The sequence below is a fragment of the Lutjanus erythropterus genome, chromosome 24 (genome assembly GCF_056507025.1).
Source record: "Lutjanus erythropterus isolate fLutEry1 chromosome 24, fLutEry1.hap2, whole genome shotgun sequence".
Classification (NCBI taxonomy): Eukaryota; Metazoa; Chordata; class Actinopteri; order Lutjaniformes; family Lutjanidae; genus Lutjanus; species Lutjanus erythropterus.
Window position 1 is genome coordinate 14,387,435 of NC_139340.1, and position 21,706 is coordinate 14,409,140.

Genomic DNA, 21,706 nt, shown 5'->3' on the forward strand with positions numbered 1-21,706 from the left:
CCTTTTCTACAGCTAATAATCTGTAACTTTGCGGGCTAATAACAGGAATGACTGATGCAACATTCCATTTTTTATGTTTCAGTACAAGAAAACAGAACATTAAGAGAGTATATTGTGATACATATTGCATGCTTTTGATCTGACAGTGAACTAGGCAGAGGGATATTACACAGCTGTCTCTATGAATATAATAAAATACAGGCTTGTATAGCCTAAAGCTGTGGTTTTCAGACTTTTGTGCCCATGACACAAAGGTCAAGATAAAATCTCACAGCACACCTGTTTTCAGGCAAAATGCCCTCTATAAACCAACCTTACCAAGTGAGTCAGTCAGTAGTCTTCTGCCAATCAGAGTGTGGGTGAAGCAAAAAAAAAAAAAATAGGCGTCAAGGCATCATGAGGTCCTTGATGTGTTGCACTATAATAATTCCCACCATCTGACAGCTGCGCAACCAGGTTCACTTTGACAGGTTTTAAAAGGAATGTTTTCAGACTACAGAATGTGCCTCTGTGTTAGAAAATGACTGTGTACAAAGTACTGATGTAGTAAATTAAAAATTCACTCATAACTTCTTGCATAATTGAATATTGCGATAATAATGTATGGTTGTCAAACCTGGACCTGCCTCGTGGTACACCAGTGTGCCTCAGCACACACTTTGCATCCATCTTGAGACCAAACCTGAGATACTTTGCAGTTTGAGTGTCGGCTGAGATCTCTGGTGACAGATGCAGGCAGCAGTAGTGACAACAAAAAAGTAATCCGAGTACTCTAATGCATTATTTTGTAGCATGTTTCCACTAACCATATTCAGTGTGGACATGGTCTAAGGTATAAGAGCAAAACACAAACTTTTTTTTGCTAACTTAAGTTGGAACAGAAGCTCTTTTGCATTGGAGATAAGTAGGGGAGTTGCTTTCATTTTATTGTGTACCAGCTGTGTCAGCCGCTCAGGAAAAACTTAAAAGGAGAACGCGAGGAAACTGCAGTTTAATTACATCTTGTTAAGTGACTTCTGGGTTCTCCGGTGTCACAGTTCACTACCTCACCGCCTCGAGGTGCAACCCTGCCCTCCACACAGCAGGCGTTTGGGTTTATAACCTCCAAAGTTGTGCACATCAAACAGATTAATTAATGCGATCAATATGTTCCTAAACGGGATGTTGGTTTATTTCAGCGCCGGCCGCGCACAGATTCCAGCTGTGCACTGTATACAGTCTGAAAGTAAAACAAACAGGTCAAAGCGGCTTTTAAGTGAACGTCAGCAGCTTTTTTTTTCTCTCTCTCTGCTGAGTCTCCACAGGCAGGAGGTCAGCTTTGTACCAGGAGGGACTCACTGACACACATCCACCGTCTGTTGACCCATTTAGCCCATCTGTACAGCAGAAAAAGGCAAAATAAAATAAAAGTACATTACTGGTATTTAGAGTGTATAAGTAGACAGGTCTTACAGGTCACTGTTGTCAACATTACGTCCTGGTTACTACTGCAAATTCTCCTTAATTCAATTGCTATTTCAACAGCAGCAAAAACATTAACACCTTGTTACCTTTAAAGGGATAGTTCAGATTATTTTACGTACGTGTGAAGGTACTTATCCATATTCAGTGTATCACCTTACTTTGCTGACTGCTATAAATTTAAGTTTCCAGTTTTATTTTAAGGAAACGTTGTGTAATTTCAAGTTGTTATAATCCACAAAAGTACATTAGATTATCAATAAGTAAAACTCTCCCTTTAAAGGCAAGATTTTATGATAACAGTGTTTATTTTTCAATTCCTTACAGCAAAAAAAAAAATCCACACTCGAGACTTATGCTGCAGTTTCTGTCTTCAGGTCATGGAGAAAATTGATACCTATTTGTTATTGCAATATACAGTATCTGCAGTAAAATATGGCAGGGTTATATTTTTAGTCATTGCATTAATATTTCACATATTGTATCAGCAGAGCCAATAATAACAAATGTCCCCTTCTATTTGAAAAGCCAGGCCATGGCTGACTGCAGAGGCATCAGAGCGCCGTGGCTTGGGGGGGCTGCTCGGCACAACAAAGGAAGTCAAAGGGGAAATTAAATGTTTGTTAATACATTTTTCTGAAGAATTGTGGGAACAAAGGCGGAGATGTTTTACATAATGTGTCCTAACAAGGTTGATGGACTATGATGAGCAACTTGAGCAAGCAACCCCCCCCCCTTTCCTCAGTCTTTCCCTCAAGGGGTCTCCTTATATAACTCAAAGAAGTCGACAGGGGTCAAAGGGTATGATAGCTCAGGGATGACGCGAAGCACAGAAGTCTTGATGTCCTCAGGGACTAATCGTAGTAAGTGCATTATCATAGCAAAGGACAAATGGGACAGATTCCCAGACATTTAACTGGCTGTGTTGCCTGTGGCCCGTGCAACAGCACATGGGTGACCTATTTGCTCTCAGTGGTGCAATATGTCTAAGTTTGTTTCATTACATTGAAAATCCAATTAATCCAAGACACAATATTTTGTAATATCACAAAAGCCCAGAGGATTTCACAGAAGATTCCTCAATTCAAAGGCACTTTGACCTATAAATACCCTTTGCACTCAACTACCTAAACAAAGATGCAAAATATGTGAACAGTCAGACGATTGTAGAAGCTTTTAACCGATCTCTGAACCAATTGGCTATCGTTTGACAACAATTTATTCTCAAGGAGTGATGAAAAGTGGATATTCGGACATTGCAGGGGCGTAGGATTGGGTAGGGACATGTCTCCACCAATATTCAGAGGTAACTGAATTGTCCCTTGCAATAGTTTTGATCAAAAAATGAAAATAGAGCTTCTGCTGTCCATCAGTGTATGCATGAAGCAACTAGCGACAAATCTAGAGAATCATTAAGACCATGATTGGTTAGAAAGTTAGGGTTAATGTTAGCCATAGCTGTTCAAAAAATGCTGCATAAGTGTCCTCTAAGGGTTGATAAAAACATAAAGTGGCCTTAATGATGGACAATTGTCCAAGTCAGCATGATAAAGTGCACTCTAGGGTGTCTTCCAGTGGACAAAATGTGAAAAAGTGCCCTTGTGATGTATAATTTCTGTTTTGGGTGGGATTATGTTTTTTTTATGAAGGATTAAACTGATCTTTGTACCTTAGGGCTAGAAATTCAACCTATGAAAACTCAGCTGGTTCTCCACTGGAATTCAAAATACATTTCTGTGGGTTTGAACAATGTGTGGCTGCACAGCAGGAGTTTGTACTGACTGGCTCCGCCGGCAGATTCTAGCGAGGTTTGCTTTGATACGGATGTGAATTTTTGAGGCTTCATGACTGGCATCACAGAGCAGGTTGTGTGCTTTGCTTGTTCAAAGAGAGGCTGTGTTGTGTCCTGACCTCTCCGTGTCCTGGATGTTTTGGCACCGCCGCCCTCTCCTCATGTTCCACTGCATTTTTTTCTTTTTCTTTCCCTACTGCTGTAATGCAACACCACAACAGAAAGTGGCATTTGCTCTCTGCCTCTCCATGCCCAGTCCTCTGTGGCTTTTCCACTTGCCGTATTATTCGGTATGCATCGTGAGCCTTCATAACCTCGGGCGATGCCTCCAGGCTTTGGAACACATGTAGTGGGGGAAGGGCGAGCACATCATGACCGTTTACTCCTCGGTGCCAGCTTGTCCTGCCCAACTCCCTTGACCCATGGGCTGCCTTTAATTATCCTATATGTGCTGCGCTAACAGTAGGCAGTGAGACTCAGCTGTGAGAGACAAACAAGCGAGCTGACCTGGAAAAAGAATGCCTTCACTCCAAAGGACCCGGAGGGTTTAAAGGGCACTGTATAGGAGAGCGGCTGGCAGGGATGAAAGCGTCGGCAATATCGCTCCCATCAGCCCCGGCTGTTTGCTCACCAACAACTGCTGCTTCAAAACACGGATGCTAGCCTCCACATGTGAGGCAGTGTTTGCTAAAGACTTTTCTCTTTTTTAAAATCCATATATTATAGTAGTAAGTGAAGGACTCGGAGGACACTTGAAGACCTTTGAACGTCCCCGCGGCTCTCATTCTCATTAGATAAGGGATTGAATGCTTGCGAGGCTCTGTCTTACAGGGCTTTTTCCGACTGCTTCCTCCTGCGAGCGTGCGTGGTAATTTAATTAAGTCCACTGACTTTTCTAAAGGGCAACTGCTAGAACCAACACAATTAATAAAATGGGTGACTCCTCTGCTCTTTGTTGCTCTTTGTTCCCCTCTCCTCATTTGAGTGGCTCGGCACAATCCCCTCGCGGGCCCCGTCTTCATTTGCATTTAGAAAAGTCAAATCTGGCCTCTCTCCTGTAATTATTCATAAACTTTAAGTACAAAGTAAATAGCACATGAAGAATTCAGAAAGTGGAGTTGTGACAAAACTTCTCTTTTAGGAATTTCCACAAGTGCAAGGATCATTTAGTATGCAAGAGGCAGCACAGGGAAGTTAAAACTGAAGCATTTGTCATTTTTTTAAAAAAGTATCAAATTAAAAAAACATTTTTATGTGATAATTTGTGTGAATGCATGGTTTTAAATCATATCAGCTAAAAATTTTAAATGCCAGCATGTCAGATTGTGTCTCCAACACATCCACGCTCCTCTGGGAGTCTACTTATCCTTCTCAAATGTCAGTGTTTAACTGATGATGTCGCTCCCTAAAACGGTCGTTCCTCTTTGGGATTTCTCTCTAAAGCGGAGGGTTCTAATCAGGCAGGCTGTGGCTCATAGATGGCTCAGGGGTCCCAAAGGACAGTTCAAAGTGTAACGAGGTTAATTAGCAAGAATCACGACCTAGACTGGAGAAAACCGCTCATAATATACAAGAGAAAATGTGTGGGTAATTTATAACTTGTTAATTTAAGACATTAGACAAAGGGCTATGTAAGTCAAACAATATAGTTTCATTAATCTAAAGTAGGGTTTGACTAAAATGAGTATTGGCAAAATGTTTTTGCAGTTTACTTTGCTGAAAGTCATTTTTTTGTGCACTATATAAAATCATCCAGGATTTTAGCAGAATCAACTAATCTTTTCTAGTTAACTTAAAGTAAATATAAACGCTTTTGTTCAATTTAATTAAAGCTAAAATTTCAAATATTTACTTTTGGAACACTTCAAAACTTCCAAACATGAGTTCTTCTGTTTTGAAGTTGTTCGACTTGAGATGATGAGTTGAATGAACGCACTGTGCAAGTTCAATCAACTCCATTAAACCTGGACACAAACTTTTTTAAGTTAAATGGATTATTTTTATTATTATTTTTTGCAGCTTCAAATTTTACCACATAAAAAAGGTGCAAAAGGATTCCCACGCACTGTCCAACTTAGCAATATATAATTTTTTTGCAATGTTTTTTGTTCATAAGAAGCCATCTTAAATAGGGAGTAGTCATTTGTCCACAACCAATCACATTCCCCACGTGCAAACAAAGAGGGACAAGCAGTTCTCACTGACACATGTGTAGTTTTGATTATTTATATGATAAATATAAGTTCAATCTGTGTGTTATCCATCATAGCAGACATGATTTATGGCATGTGGATTTCTTTTACGCTGGAACAAAACATGATCCCACATTTGGGATTAATCCACGGAAAAACTGGGAGAAAATCAAACTGCGATGTAGGTCGCACTTCATGCTGGGCGCACATGCATGACATTGAAAGCAAAGTTCTGATATGATCATATTGCACTGCAGAAAACTCACACAGAAATGTAGCTGAATCAACATATTAGCAGACTTCCCAGCATGCATTGTTTGAGAGTTAAAACTTAAGCTCATTGAATATATTTTCTCAAGTGAAACATGATAAATATCAAGAGTTTAATTGTTTTGAATCTTTGCAAAATTACCTCAACTTGTCTTTTCAAATTCAGTCCGAAGTATGAGGTTAAATTTAAAGCCTGACTTGCAGAGAGAAATTCAAGGTCAGATTAAATTGCATGGAAATATTTGGCGTTAAAAATCAAAGGGCTTTAAAGAAATCATGCAAACAGTCTGAAAGATAAATCAGCAAAGGGTGAAAATCTGGGCTGCTCATTTACTCGACATAATCCAGCCAGAAATCCTCACACATATGTCCCTCTGTCTCACACACACACGCACACACCAGTCCATAGGGGTGGTTTAAGGATACACTGGTCATGCAGTCACCAGCAGAAGGTCAGCGTCTAGAGAACTGCTCGCGGCGGGGAAAGAGAAAGGTTAGGTCAAACACAGACTAAACACTCACACGGGGACACAGATAGAAAATAAGTGTGTGTATCTGGGTGGTTCATGCATGTGCGGTCAGTAATGAACACAAATTGAAAAATAATAATTCATTGGTGGACTTGTGGTTCGCTCTAGTTGCTTTACATTTCATCATCTCGCTTTTCTGCCTGCGTGAGTTTATGCGCTGCACACGTGTGGCACCGTTGACACATGCGAGACATGTTGAGAGGATTATTGGTCTCTCAGCCTCGCAGTATACCAACATCTGTTTTCCATTGCATGTCTTGAATTATGAATCTCCTCACCTGCTTTTAGCATACAGTCATCGCACCGCTTTACAGACACACAGTACATGTGTGTGTGTCTCTGTATGTCTGATTTTTTCATGTTGTACTGCACAGAGGAGTCGTTCTTGCGGACTTCATTTGACTTTCAATTCATTATTTAAAATAACAGCAGTCATTTTTCATTAAGCTCATCGACCAGCGTTTGGGAGGTTTATTTGAAATCAGGATTAGATTCTGTTACAAAATGAGATTATTTACTCAAAGATTTAATCTGCACTTTTACTGGATTTGACCCTTTTTGATTTTCTTTTCTTTTATATATTATATAACTGCCATGATGTGACTTCACCAGCTAACAAAAATCGGTTCCCAAAATGTCCTGGGTTAGATTTTTGTTCTGGGAGCGCTGATTGAATTTTCCTGCATGCTGCTCCCCGGATGTTAAACCAGCAGGTTTTTTCTGGTGTAAAACTATCGTCCTTGTTACATTTCCCCTTAACACTCCCTAGATGTTAAAACTGCAACTTTTTCTGATGTAAAACCCTTGATATTCCTTAGACGTTTGCCAGATTCCAGGTTCTCTGAAAGTTGGTTGAATGTTCCCTGAAAGTTTACCCTTAACATTTCTTTATTTCCATTAACAGATGTTAAAACAGCGAGTGTTTCTGATGCAAAACTAAAGTTATGGTTGCATTATTAGAATTCTTCTGGGGAAGTTAGATGAATGTTCCTGTCAGGTTGCTAGCTTTTTCTAGAACATCCTGGGAAAATTAGTTGACTGTTCCCTGGAATTTTTTATTTTATGTATGACCAACATTTTAGTAGCTTCTCCAGAACATTCTGGGAGGTTAGTTGAATATTCACAGAAGATTACTTGAATGTTTCCCCTTAATATTCCCAGGATTAAAACCAATATCATTGATATGTCCACAAAATACAATCCATAAACATTTGCAGAACAATCCTAGAATACTGTGGCGGCGTTACCAAATACAAACCTTTAAGGAACGTTCTGGGAGTGTTAGGGGAGCGTTATATCAATAAGGGTTAACAGTTGACCCTTTGTTTCCATCAGAAAACAAGGTTTTCTTTTTTTCTCGTAGCATAAAATAGCATTTCTATCATCTGCCTCTAAATTCCCAATTGAGATCATGTTGAGAGCTTTTCAAATAGAAAAGCAAACCAGAGCATCCACTTCCCTTCATGTATATTTTACGCTCTCTGATTCTCGTACTGTATTTCTACATCTGTATAAGTCTATATTTTTACTTTTACCAAGCAGGTCCTCTGAACAATGCAGCCTTTGGCTCTTAGGAAGCATTAAGGTCTGTCAGATGAATCGGAAAAATCACGCTTCGAGAGGGAATGAAAAGCTCTCAAAAGCCACATGAAATCTTAAACACTTTTTCAGCGCTACTGTTTTTTTTTTTTTTTCTTTTCTTTTGGCGAGCGGCGCAAGCAGTGAACAAACTCAAAGGTTTCACTCAGTGGGTGTACAACGCCTGTGTTCTGTTTGTGGCTTGTTTGACTTGTTTTCTGACGGGGGGGTAGAAGAGATGTTGACTGTCGACGACGGTGCCAAACTCCAAAGTGTGAACACAGTTTAGAAAGTGTATGTTGACTAAGAGGAGTTTGGTTTTTGTCACAGAGAAAGTGTGAAACCAGCGGATGAGCATGGCATTGAAAAAACTGGAGATCATAGTGCACTCAGTCACACTGATGCCTCAGAGAAATGTGCTTTTTTTCCCTTTTAAAAGGCCTTTCAGGGCCAAGTCTACTCATCTGCAAAGCTTGCATTTGCAGAGATAAAAATCTACTTCACTGTCACATTACTCTCTAGCTAAATTTTCCACCTGTCTTCACTCCTGTGCTTGAAAAAATAAATTTGGGTTGAGTGGTGTCTTACCTGCTTTATTTCAGCTCAGTGGACTTTTATGAAGTGGTCCTTTTTTTTTTTTTTTGCCTGCTGTGTAAGCTTCGTGCATTGCAATTAGGTATTTGTGCTGCCCAGTTTTAAATGAACAAACTTGCAAAAAGTAACACAACCTAAGTAGTTTAGTTGGTGGACAAGAAAACAGATTCTAGTGTCTGTAACTTACAATTTACATTCCCTGATGCTCAAAATAGCATCATGATTCATTTTGTCACAGTAAGCTCAGTTTTTTAATGGCTGTTTTAGCCATTTAACCTTTGTGTCTTGCTTTAAACCTCCAGTGTGAAACTTAAGATGAGGTAAAGACCTGTGCCTGAACTTATGTAATAGCTTAATTGACGTATTACTGTGCTTATTTTAACCCAAACTATCTTTTCCTAAACGTAATCAAGCATTTTTATTGCCTAAACCTAACCAAACTGTGAGTTTTTCCATATTAAACACATTTATTTATTGTCACCATGATGGCGAAGAGCATCTGACATTATATTTAGATATTAGGGGCAAAATAATCCAGAACAACAGCCCTTTGGAGTAGTGGGCGTTAACCGGTTGTCAGACAAATGGGCTTTTGGTTCAATGGGACTTTTTTCAGACTGTTGGATGAACATCACTATCAGTCTTCTGATCCATTGTTAATTAAAAAAAAATAGATTGCTTGATGTTCTCAGTCTAAATGTGGATAATTACCTCCAAATTGCCAAAGAAACCGATCTGACAAGGTGTGTAGTGAAACCACTCTGAACATACTTTTCTTCAACTCTCGTTTCACACCATCAGCTTTAAGAAGTTGATTTCTAAATCCATCTAAAAATATCTTTACATGCCTGGTGGGTCATTCAAAGGGCAATTTATGCAAACCTGTCCTAAAATTAGTTCCACCACAAAGTTAGCTGAAAATCCTCTTGCAAGTGTTGATTTAATGAGCTTATGGAAATGTATTTGGCAGATGGTGCACCCAAACACTTTGCACTTTCTGGGGGCATGCAGGTCCTGTACAGTACGCCACTTCCACCCCTGACGATGAAGATGAGACACGCATACAAGGGTGGGTTCGCCCGCGTACGTGCCACAGGACAGAGGCGGGCAGATGTCGGCCCGTTTGAAGTGAACGCACAACTGGAGTAAATGTGAACTCGATGTTCGGATCTGTTTGTGAAGGGGGCAAAACATCTGCTCAGTGCACCAACCAGCAAAATACCACGGCCCTCTGCTGCTCTGAGGCATGTGGACCCACAGCGCAGAGGATGTCATGCAAAGCTTTTTCTCTCAGAAACCCAATCTGTGAAAGATGAAGAAAGAAACAAACAAATTACAGAACAATTGAAAGGTAAAATCCTTCTCTATCAGCGATCAAGACCAGTCTTTTATGCTCATGAGAACGTAATCCTTCCTTGGGACTGATCCTAATATGGGATTGAGATCTTTGCTTCTTGGGGCTCATACACACACACACACGATGTTAGTCACTTTTTCCACTGTATTTCCATGAGCCTGTGGCTATCTTAAGCAGTTTTCTGGCAAGTCTAAAGCCAAACAATCTTCATGTGCTCCAACTTTCCAGTAGTCATCTTCTGTCTAAACATGCAGAGTCTTAAACATGAGGGGAATATCATTATTTTTCAGATGTCACTTTCTGGCAACCCTGTATTTCTTAGTCATGACACTCATGAAGCCTGAACATTTATTTTTACAAGCGTATTTGGTCGAGGGGCCACAGAAGTTAACAGTGTGACGTGACCAGCATGACTTTTCAATTTTGTATCACGGCTGCCATTTTACATGACTAGAACAGAGTTTTCTGTCTGGTACAATGAATCACGTGATGGGAGGTGGACAAAACGTGTTTCAGCGCACATGGCTTTAGGGATGGCAGGGCTGGACAGATGAATTGTTTCCCATGAAATCTGGTGCAGACTAGTGTGACTCACAGGAAGTAGGCTGCTGGTGTAAAGCCTCGATTCTGCTGGGCATGTTGCGTCTGCGGTGCGGTGCTGATCCCTCCTCCACACGCCTTCATGGTCCATCGGCAGCACCAGAAGCAGAGCGTTTTGCACGCCTGATTATGTTTGCTTGCTCAGATTTTTGTGTTTCAACTATGAGTAAGTATGCTCTGTAGTTTTCTTTTCCTTCTGCTCTTTTTAGCCTACAGAGGCCTTTATTTTGAAAATGACTGGATTCTCCATGCCATGTCTGTGTCTGACTTGCTGCTCCGTGCGGCTTGACATGGCAACCCACAAAAATGGACTTGGCGCGTATTTGCATAGCAAGAGTCGCTGTCTCCTACATCGTAAATACCACGTCTCTTCACCCCAGTCTTCACCAGATTGTTTGGTTTGCTAACGTGATACGCTACAGCTCAGTTCGTTGCTCTAGTTCGGTATTGTCTTGTGTTTCCATCACCTTCCCATGATCTCTGCGTGCCTGCCCCGAAAAACGCCTCTCCGGCCCTGCCCCACGGTTAAACTCTGGCCAAGCCTTTCAACCTCATCTCATAACTTGGTGAATATGTCTTCTCTGAACTGTTGAAAGCCTTTGTCTGAGCCCTGCTTTTGGGTCCAGAAAATTAAAGTTGCCTAACAGTCTGTAATAGTCGGCCCCGTGAAGCAGAGGAAACAGAAAACAACAGAACTTTCACTGTAATTCTATCTGAGATGGTTTTCTCAGCATGTATAATTTAGTTAAGTAAAAGCTTGAAGTATCACAGAAAAATACAAATTTGCATGAAATTGCACACTCTGTGGGACTCCACAAAGACAGTTTCTCATTCATTGTTAGTCCTTTAAACAGATACAGAATGACAGCAAAACTGTGGTCCTGGGAAAAGGCACACTGGACACAAATTGTTGACAGACGTGCCTTATAATCGGTAGGTTTTCCCTCTGGAACTCCGACCAAATGATCGCTTCAGATTCCCATCAGCAGTTGACAGACCGAATGTTTGACACAGTCAAAGCTACAGCGCCATATGACCGCGGTCATGTTGAAAACAATAAGACGGTCGCGCTCTGCCGGGGTAATGGAAAGGACTGGTTGCTGATGCAGTCGTTTCTGACTCGGTGAGAGACCACAGATGTGGGTCGACACACCCTGCACAAACCACACGCTGGATGTTTCCACTCACTGAGGACATGAGGAATTTTAACTGGACTATTTCAGGCAAAAACTGAAAAAGGAAGGGGTATGATTTTATTTAACATTGATCCCACAGCTTTTGCTTTGATGCATAAGGCGAATAAATAATGCAGCAGTGTTCTTGTAATGCTCTTAAGGTATTACAAGCTGGGTTTTTCTAAAAGCAACTTGGTGCAAAGAGAAAAAGTATCAGAACTGAATGTGTCTTTAGCAAACTGGGTCTTGATACAGTAGGAAAACATGCTTAAATCGGCTCTGCTTCCCTGTCACTCATCGCTCAAGGATGAAATGCCGTCCTCTGGAATATAGCAAGAGATATTTAAAAAGCCAGTGTGACTATAAACACCGTGCCATCCTCCATCAGCCTTGAACACACCTTTAATACCTTATAAGCTGCATAATTCATGTATGATTGCAGTCAATCCCTCAGGTTCTTTTGAGATCTACTATCCAAGGCCAGACGGGTCTATTTTTATGAAGCTGTAAAAGAGAATACAAGACGAGGTGTGAGGCTAGGTTCTTCTTGAAAATGAAAAAGGTTTAGATCGAGCCACGGGCTGTATTTGATGATGACTTTAAAGTCTTTTTACCTGATTTTACAGTCAATATATTCTGTTTCCGTCCTCGGCTCCCTCTGCTCACTCCTGCTACAATCTTGTCTCAGTGACACAGAGAGAGCTGTCCACATAAATTCTAAATGTTATGGTGCTGTGCATAGAATTTTAATGTCAAGACATTAATTCAGAGACATTTGTAAAAGTGCCGTAAACAAATAACACTCTGGCCAGGAAGTTCAACTGCATTAGTCATCTTGCTGGAGAAGATTGCTATTTTACTGTGCAGATAATAAAACAACTTTCACTTCTCGAGCTGCAGAGTTTCAGTTTCACATTAGCTGAACTTGTCCTTGCAGATCTATTTGTCTTGTCATCAGTAGTCCTTGTTCTTGCTCTTTAAAGCAAAAGCAGAAATACGACACATGTATCTCACTCTTTGTGCGCAGTAAGAGCATTTATGGGAAATGCAGTCTTATTTTTATGAGAAGCATAAACCAAAAACCCTTTTTGTCTTGTTGGCTTGTTTCTTTGCAGAGGATTTGAATGCCAGCAGGGCAAGGAGACAAATAAAAGTGGTTGGTAATGTGCAGTGTGCAAGGTACCAATGAAAATTAAAGGCACAGGTGTTCTCTGAGCCTCATATTTCATATTTTAATTATATTTTAAAGCAAGAAAAAATTATTACTACTCCACACAAGAGAAAATAAATTGTTGATTGGATGAAAATGAAGCAATTTTTCCTTTCTGCAATCTATAAAGTGTATAGTTTAACTTAAAGCCTCAATATGTAACTATTCTACCTTAAAATAACAATTAATCAAAATCATTTCGATGCTGCACTGACTTGTAATAAGGTGAATGATGCCTTTGTCATTCTTACTGTGCACGCTGTACGCCTGCTGTCGTACTATGTAGCTTTGTGGGAGGAGCCTAATTCTAACCCTGAGTTAAAAGTGACCAACTGTGTCGTTGACTTAGGTGAAACTGGGTCGTATTTTATGTGAAAAATGTTTTGTTTTCCTCCGGCTGCTCTGCCTCAACTCTCTGTAATTTACAGAGAGTCCTGATGGACAGTGAAGAAGACCCTGGCTAAATGTAGCTGCTGTCAGCTTAGCTTGGTGTTAAGTTTCTGGCCGGGGGCAACGAGGAACGCTGGAGTAATAAGTAACATCACCTGGCTTGTTTGTAGTGTTGTGCTTGCTTGATGTTGGGCAAAGTTGTTGACTTGTGTTGGAAAATTGTTGCTCTGGTGACAATAATTCCCAAAAAGGTTGTGGTTACGTTTCTGTTGTTGTTTAGGATTCATCCTCTGAATGTCTGCCGTATTTTTTTCAAGACAGTTCATCCAATAGCTGTTAAAATTTTAACCATGACTGAAAGTGTTGGACTGATAGACTGTCTGATCGACTTTGCTCACTCTGTAGCCACGCTGCTATCTAAAAATAACAGCAATGGATCGTATAAGCGATCATATCCCAGAGGGGAAAACCCCATGTAAGTTAGACGCGCCATAACCAAAAAGCTCTATTGTAGATTACAAGCTTCTGTGGCTTCTATGCCGTAAGTTAAGTAATTCATGAGGAGTTCTTTTCTTCTCTTCAGCGAGAAAGTGGAGAAAGACACTTTGAGAAAAGGGAAAATTATAAAGGAAAACTAGAGGTTGGAAAAAATGGAGAAAAGAAGATGGAAAATGTCACACAGCCATGCAGTGAAATATTAATATGCCCACTGTGTATGGCATGGGCATCTCTGTACCTTTCTGTCAGACTCATTTCCTGTTGTAAAAAAAAACAGAACAATGCTTATAATATACTGTATGTATGGATCAGTTCAATACATTCTCACATACCCAAATTTTTACTGCAGGCATGTGCGTATCTGTGCAATTTCCTCAGGCTTCATAAACACGAGGCCGGCTGGCTGTGGGACAATGAAAATGTCAGTAAGTTTCCCCTCTGAAAGAAAAGCAAAAGCAGACACTTCCCCTGGAAACCAGCAGTGAATTCAGCAGCATGTGCTGGAATGTTAATTGTGAATGTTCCGAACGATTTTTCTGATAGTGTGGGAGGAATTGGCAGACATGGAGGAGGATGACATGGAGGAGGAAGGTACTGAGTTGCAGAAATAGAGGCGTTCGGCGATAAGCACCAGTCGTTTGCTCGTTTGACTGCTACAGCAAACTTGGCTTTGTTATCAGAGTCTCTTTATTCTTGTTAGCATTATGTAATTACTATTTCTGACCAATTTTCAGTGTGATAACAGCAGATTATGTTGAAGTTTCTATCACCGGAGGCTAAGAAAAACAATCTAACTAAGTAAAGTTTATTTATATAGCACGTATCAAACAGTGCAAAGATTTGGCAGATCCACATTGATTTTGGCAGACTGTTCCAGAGGGTTGGGGCTAAAACAGCAAAGGGCGAGGTTTGAAGAACAGAATGGTAGAGGGGTGGAATATGGAAGAAGAAGATTGGAAACTGGGACAGAGTCAACAGGATCCTATAGTTTATTCTGTAATTTACGGAAAGCCAGTGGAAGGATGGCAGTAAATTGGTAATGTCAGACAGTTGGCTAGATCTGGTTAATAATCAGGCAGCTGCATTTTGAACCAGCTGTAGACTATTTAGAGTGTGCTGACAGAGACATGTAGAGGGAGAAACAAATCAAGGTGGGAAAAGATGAAAGCGTGGACACTTCCAGATCTAACATTTTGAGATCTACATCTGATTTTAGCAATATTTCTTCACTCTCAGATTCTTTCTTTCTTGTTTATTGTGGGCAAAAGCATGTTTCAACTAGAATCCATCATCACAAGGGTCACAAGCCAAACACACCAATGGAAAACTCTGCAGAACTAAGGTTTGGTTTAACCTTTTCCAAGCTTACCAAACATCTAGGTTTGCATCCCAGACGAGCCCGGGTCAAAGAATAAAAATAAGTTTAACTAAAAGGAAATGAAGATACAGGAAATACAACAAAACCAAACAGGAATGGAATCAGCTTAAAGCAGTCCCCAAATGCCAACACAATTTTCCAGCCTGTCAAGTAAAATGGCATGATTGATGGTATCAAATGCTGCGGTTAAATCAAGAAAAATATGAATGAAATGTTGTTCTTTATCTGAGTGCATGAGAATGTCATTAGTGACTCTATAGTCTCAGTACTGTGTTTGATTTAAATTCATCACGTTTTGACCCTCAACCAATTGCAGGCATTGGTGTAACAATTTTGAATGATTCTGGTTAGGAATGTGTAGCATTATCCTTGGAAAATTACTGTAGCAAGGATGCAGAAAAGTATCCGAAAAGACTCTGGAGGAGGAGGTGTAGCAGAGCGAGGTAGTGCCACGCTAAAAGAGGAGAAGTGACAGCCAGGTTCTCATATCCTATAATTATAGCTCTGCCATCACGTCTCCTCACTTCACCTCCTGTCCTGTCATTCCTTCTTTTGAACCCCCCATGTCTCACTTCCTCTCCACGACCCCCCCCCCCACCCTGCAAATTTCCCTCCACTCCTGCCCTGTCATCTGTCATTTCCATACCACTCTTCCCTTTTGCCTTCCCCTGCTCCTCCTGGAGAGATCTGGGCCACTTGACGTTTGTGTTCACCCATGGGAAAGGCTCGGCTGTTAGCTCACCCAGCGGGGCGAGTCCATCTCCAGACTGCAAGAGGACCGCTGTTTTGTCACACACAACTGCTCTAGCAAGGCAAAAATCGAACTGAATTCAGCCTGAGAGGTGCTTCACTCAAGGGCTGGAAGCCTCACTCCTTGGACATTTCCTTTGGACTTTTCAAGCTGCCATGCATCACATTTTGAGGCAAATTTATAATATTACATTTCCAACTTCTTACTAATAATAACTATTAAAACAAAACATGAAAAGCCGATATAAAACACACAAAAATCAAACACAATGCTATAAAAATCTGAAAATAATCTCACGTCAAAACATGCACAAACCGCAGGGTCACAGACCAAACTGGTCATCAACATACCGATCAAAGTCGTCACACTAAGGCTGGATTTAATCTTTACCAAATGGGCTCGCATCCTGGATGAGCCCCCATTTTGTCACAGTCTTGCTCAAGGCTGAACAAGGAAGGGGAGAACACCCAAGAGTTGTAACTAAAAATAAGTTTAACTAAAAAGAAATTAAGATAGGGTAGAAGCCACGGGAGGCTGATGATGGCCTCTAGCTGAAACACATTCGGTTTTGCCTGCAATAAAAACTATTTTTGATATTCTGTTTGTTTCTAATATTTCTCCCACCCAATTTATAAAAAATATTCCAAGTACATTTTGCACATATTTTATGTACAATCATCCATTTTACACTGACTTGGAACATAAACTTGCCCCAATTCAGAACTATATTCTTGTCTCTTGCCTCTTTGGATGCCTGTTAATGTGCAGCAAGTTCTGAAAACGAGTCTTGACATAAAGAACCCCTTGTGGCTTGACTATAACCCATAATATCACCATATGCCTTAATATTGCAACAAATCAAATCTGATAGACCAGTCTGGGGCACCTTCTCAGGGTCTTAAACTCTGTGCAATTGGAGACGAAAAACAAACTGATTAAACTTTGATAAACCAGTGAACGCCTATAATTCTTGTAGTATCGGGTACTTCCACAGTATATGTATTGGAGCACCTGCAGAATATTCCAACAGAAACTACAGAGGCTTGATTTTAATTTCCCTTTTGTATTTTCTTCATGATTTATACAACATAATAAAGACTAAGAAAATATTCTCACAACTACAGGTAGTTTAGTAGCCTACCAAGAGCTAGCTTTAAAATTCAGTTTGCACAGATTCAAAATCATGGTCATTTCTTATCTTTTATCCTATGATGTCATCTTGTGCAAGTCTGTCTACTTGTTTTTTGAAAGTTGCTGGGAATTGAAGGTAATCAGTCCTTTACAAAATGCTGCAGTTTTGACTGGGTGCAGAAACTTTGCAGCAGTTGGCTCGTGGTCTTACCCCTTGTTAACGACCTCTTGTGATCATCATTCCTTTGCAGATGTTTCCCGAGACTTTTCAGATGCTTCGACTTAAAGTGTTGCTTCAGAGTTGCTGCAAATGTAGCTGACTTTCGGACGGGCGGTGCTTAAACCCATCCGTGTATCATGTCTTGTAGATAGACCTGAGCTTCAAAGAATGGATGCTATATGATGCTAAAATATCAATCAGTTGTTGTGAGCTTGCTAGCATATAGACAGCAGTGTTACGGTTATTATTACAGCCCCTCAAAATGTCTGATTTCCAGTGTCTCCGTCTAGAGGTTTGTGATTCATGTCTTCTTTTCAAGTGTTGAGGAACGTTCGACCAAAATCACACCTGAAGGTTGCTTACCTAACCTGAAGTGTATTTTATGTCCTTGGGACTTTCAGTCTATCCAGAATAGAAAAGGAAAATCTCCATTCACATCCTATAAGCCAGGCAACATCCACACAACAACTTTTAAGTGGTGAATCAATATTTCACAAAGTCTCCTGTGCTGCGCCCTGGGCTGCAATGGGCCTTCACCAAACAATAGGATCCTGACCTGCATTATTCATCCCCCCCTCACTCATTCACTCCTCTCTGACTCAGACACAGAGCACACGGGGGAATTGAACTTTCCAAACTAAACTTCAGATAAGAAAACCTTTCAAAACATCTGCCCCTCTGTCCTCGAATGTCTGTGGTACTTTGAGTCGCCTTGTACCATCCCTAATAATGTTAACCACGTTGAATAATACATCGCTGACTCATATCGCATGGCCCGGCCAGGCCGACCCCTCGCTTTCACTGAATGTCAATGAGTGAGGCAAACAGAAATTGTTGGAAATTTTTACAGTGGCATCCAATTTTATGAGAAATCTGTAAAAATGTTCCATGTAACATCAGTAATGGAGATCTATATTTGGAAGCACTCCAATCATCATTAAATCTAACTTTAGGGATCCAATAAGCGTAACTCAGTTATTACAAAACGTCTCAAATACTGGCAGCAGATTTTTAATGAACTTGACATTTAATGCTTCATGGCTTTTAGAAGGTTTCCCCTAATGTCTTTTCATAACGTGTAATTAGGCACGGACTTTAAATAATGTGTGCGTGCAAAGGTTTCCAACAGGGTAGATGAGGATAACTCAGCCTCAATCAGTGTATTATCTCCGCTCCAGACCATTACTGAAGCCGGCTACTTAATAGCCTCTGAATTAGATGTGGAGCTGATTGCACATTGATTATAAGGCGAATGAGGGCAGGGGATGTCAATCGCAACATCCAAAGTGACTTTCGAAGAGAGACACCAGAGGAGGGTTTTTGTAAATGCAAAGATGTGTCAGGATGTCTTTTACTCCTTGGGTTTGTCATGAAATTTAAGGCGACTTGAAAAAGTGAGGCCCAGCTGGAATTACAGCTTCTCTCTGAAGGTCTCACTCTGAAATTGGTGCAGTCAAAGATAGAAATATACTTCCTCATACTTTGGAGGAGTTCTGTCAATATCTAGTGCATCCTTGCTCAAAAACAGACAGCAGTAGTCGCACACTTAAAGCAGGTTATATCATAGACTTTATAGAATATGAATTAGGGGATTGGGTCTGACAAGTGAAGCCAATGTGGAGCTACCTTAAACTAATTCTGGCTGCAAAAAGAAGTCTGATTGTATGTACTCCTATGGCAAAATGATCCAACTTCTCACTTGATTTATGACTTTTTCAACTGTTTCAAGTCTTCCTCAGTATGTCATGGTGTTTATTTTAGAAATTATATGGAGTAAAATAGACCATAAAGCATGGTATCCCTTAAAATGTTGTGAAGTTTGTAATAAAAGAAATATCGCGCCCAGGCAGCTGCCATTGTTTCCAGTTTCCATATATATACTCCATAAAGAGACGTATTAGGCCTTTAAATATCAGAATTTTCATTTTGATCATATAGCAAGATGACAGCATTTTGCAAGTGCAGCCTCACAGGCATTGCTGTAGACTCTTAGTCACGACTAAAACATTTCCCTAATCTTTATCAAGAAGTTTTAATTATTTAAACTTAGCCAAGCCCTAGCCACAAAAGTAGCAGATCAGAAAACACCTTTGTGAGTCACTTTTTGTGAGGCTCCTGTGGGTTGTTTTGGAAGGTGCACAGAAAACCACAGATTTTATAGTTAAGATGTGAGGAATTGTTGAGTGTGCTCTGCTGACAAAGGACAGAGGGAAACCGGGAAAGATAAAATGAAAGGACAAGGGAAGAAAGACAAAGGGATGTCAAGGAGAAACCATTTCACTGAGCAGGCTTTTTTGTCTGTTTTTTTCTCTCTCTCTCTCTCTCTCCTCATCTCTGTCTCAGTCACAGACCAACCTCAAACAAGAAATCACAGTTTGAGATTGTTCCCTTCTGCTCCTTGCACATAACTTACAAACTGTGTCATTGCAAACCCACTACAGCAAGAACCACACCTGAGAAATAAGACTCACCTCTTTTCGCTCTGTGCTCCAATTACACTGGTGCGAGCCAGGTACCCACTGACTTTGCAGGTAAGTAAAGTGGCCATAATGCTAGTAGCTAGTTACATCTGATAGCTAGCGAATGTTAGTAAAATGCTAGCCAGCCTAGCACATATCATATCTATGTAAGCTTAGTCAACTGTTGGAGCACAGATCAAAAAGGGGCGGGCCTTACGAAGGGTCACACAGTTTCCGGGGCTCTAAATAGTTGTCACTGAAGACAAAATCAAACTCCTTGAGTATCGAACAACCAACGTGAAGCCCAGAAGAAGCCATCATACTGTTACTTCAACCTGACACCATGTCGCCGCCTCCTCTTAGTGCAGCCGTGTCCTGCTTTAAAAGACCAGCAGGTGAAAGAGAGGTGAAGTGACCTCAGCGTATATCTGTTTGAACGGTGGTATTGCAGGGCACAGCGCACAAATCAAAGCCAAACAGCCAGCTGTGATGAGGTGCCAGAGACAAACTACAGACAGGATCTTCCCACTATCGCAGCTCTGCACACGGCACAGCCGAGGATTCAGCAGAATCCGGCTGGCAGCCACCTTCAGAAGCTCATCCGTTAAAAAGTGCACTAGGATGCTCAGTTCATAGAGATTTTCCAAAGGGTCCTTTTGGAGATTGTGCACTCCAAAAAAAAGAGCAACATTTCTGCAACAGAAATGGGAAAAAATGGCTAAAGGAAAATGCAGGAATAGATGTGATTGCATGCACACACCTCGATTCATTTATATGGTCACACTAAAAATAGCATCACTGCAAGGAGTGTCACTTTTGCTCACATCAGCGTGCAGCAGCATAATGTTGCATCTTGTTGCCTTCAAGTGATGTGGGAAAATTGTGACAGCATATATGAGAAACTAAAACACGAGCTTTCCCATAAATTGCATTTGAAGTAAGTACAAATGCACCTCTTACGAACATGAATAACAACTTGACGCCTTTTAAAGTAAAACTTAAGACTTATAAATGATGATTTACACCACTACACATTTAAACTGTGCTCACTCAGCTGACTAATTTAACAGCTCCACGGGTGAACTCTACTTCTGCAGTTTATAATTCAAATGTTTTATTCAGCTACTATGATTTATTCAGGCAAATTTGTGAATGACTAACAAAGATGTCACACTTTCTCTCTCCCACACACATACCTACAGTGTGAATCACCATGCAGACGCTCAGATTTACAGGACGGACTATTGAGTGAAATTACAGCCTTCAAGGAGAGCAGAGCTTCAGTGTGATGTCCTTCACATCTGGCTTTGAGTATTCTCTTCATACGCTCTTAAGTTCTGTATAGAGGTACGTGGCCTCTTGTTTCCAATCGTGGCTCCTGATCACACTGTGAGACACAGCCACTGAGAGCTTTGACAACCAAAGAAAGGCTCGCTGTCTAAAATTAGGACTCCCAAACCAGCCAGCTTCTTTCTACAGCGCTACAACTCTATCACCACACAGAAGTGTTACAGTCGGCGGGTGTAGTTTGGTAGAAAGAAAATAGTTCCTACTTGAAAAGGCTCACAACAACAAAGGCTGTTTTGCAACCTTGGCTCCAGCGTCTTGCAAGGCCCAGTGGCCGACTGGGCCTGAGCTTCTGAGAGCTTTATTTCCAGGGGACGTGTTTCTTAGATGTTATTTAAACTGCGGCTACAGTGAGGCGGCATGGCCTAGATGCGATGGTTGGAAAACTCACCTGTGACGTGTTGGTTAAAACATGACACACAATATGCAGTCAGTCAAGTCAGCTTTTGGCAAGAAAGACAGTTTTATTTGGGAGAACCTTCCTGTATTGATTATGTGTTACGTACTCTTTATGTTAGAAAATGGTGTTTTTCATTATGTCTCACTTAAACCATAGTTTGCCACAATATCTCTCTCTAACCTCAGTGTCATTAAAGATATTAACATTTAAAAACACTGGCATGGCACATTAAAAATAACGTTGTCATTAAATGTGAGCAGGGTTTTACAGAATCAATGTTCTGTCTGGAGATGTGATTGATATTTGCTTCAATTCACCAGGCAGCCATCACACAATCTATCATACAGTCTGACACAGCATGTCATCAAGATAT